Source organism: Apis dorsata, unplaced genomic scaffold (genome assembly GCF_000469605.1).
Source record: "Apis dorsata unplaced genomic scaffold, Apis dorsata 1.3 scaffold_68, whole genome shotgun sequence".
NCBI lineage: Eukaryota > Metazoa > Arthropoda > Insecta > Hymenoptera > Apidae > Apis > Apis dorsata.
In genome coordinates, this window is record NW_006263366.1 from 776,596 (window position 1) to 777,953 (window position 1,358).

At 43.3% G+C, this 1,358-nt stretch overlaps 1 protein-coding gene across 2 annotated transcripts in view; it reads right to left on the reverse strand.

Moving 5' to 3' along the window:
* LOC102675213 (neuroligin-1) overlaps positions 1-1,358 on the reverse strand; it is a 254,115-nt gene that overhangs the window by 41,817 nt on the left and 210,940 nt on the right. The gene's annotated exons all lie outside the window — the stretch shown is intronic.

Here is a 1,358-nt window from a genome sequence, read left to right on the forward strand (position 1 = left end):
AGTCAAGAATTTAGTTTGGCGAAACGGAAGACACGGCCATAATGAGTTTCCTATTAGATTCGGTTCCCATGGTTGCCTTGGTAACCAGCCTTCTACTTTCGATCCTCCCCTCCCTCCACCCCCGGCCACGTAAGCAAATACGCTGCACTTTGCTTTTTCTTCCCCTTCTCTCCCCCTCCAACAGGTTTTCTTGACGCGAGCGCCGAGAATCGCTGCAAATTTAATGGCCGAGCAGCATAAATCCGGCTCGGTGATCGGCTTTGAAAAAAGCGAGATTGGAAAGTCTAAGGGGTCGAATTTTATTTATATTATTATAATTTAAAAATGGGAGTCGAAGTTGAAAATGACGATGTTCTCTACAACAGGATAATTCGTTGATTAACGATAATGGCCACGGCATTGGAGTCTCGTGCATCGAAGGAGAAAATCATACACGATTGTCTCGAAACTGTTGGCGGTGTCACGACGAGCGTTTTCTTCCGTTCTTCGATAAGTGAAACGATAGGCGGAGAAAAGGTCTAAGAGATCGAATTTTATTTATATTATTATTTTATATTTATATATTATATTTTTTATTTATATATTATATTATTATTTATATAATTTAAAAATGGGAGTCGAAGTTGAAAACGACGATGTTTTCTACAACAGGATAATTCGTTGATTAATAATAATGGCCACGGCATTGGAGTCTCGTGCATCGAAGGAGAAAATCATACACGACTGTCTCGAAACTGTTGGCGGTGTCACGACGAGCGTCTTCCTCCGTTCTTCGATAGGTGAAACGATAGGTGAAGAAAAGGTCTAAGAGATCGAATTTTATTTATATTATTATAATTTAAAAATGGGAGTCAAAGTTGAAAACGACGATGTTTTCTACAACAGGATAATTCGTTGATTAATAATAATGGCCACGGCATTGGAGTCTCGTGCATCGAAGGAGAAAATCATACACGATTGTCTCGAAACTGTTGGCGGTGTCACGACGAGCGTCTTCCTCCGTTCTTCGATAGGTGAAACAATAGGCGGAGAGAAGGACAGGTGTAATTAGTTGGACTGTTCGGATGGATCGAGATGCTATGCTAATGACTACCGGCCGGCCTCATCCACGGGTCTTGTAAACGGGGTCCTACAATTGCCAACTTCTACACGCACGTAATTAAGGGAGAGGTTCGAAGCGGTTAACGATCGGCCTCGCCTCTGCGGCGTGGCTACTGCTGAATTTCCAGAAACTGGGTGACAAAGTTTAACTCGCTGACGCTCCGATCGAGGGGATCGAGATTAATTCGAACGTCCCTTCTCGTCGGTTGTCCGTCGAAATTTTCTTCTGGCTGGACCCTCGATGACGAGGGTGTGGT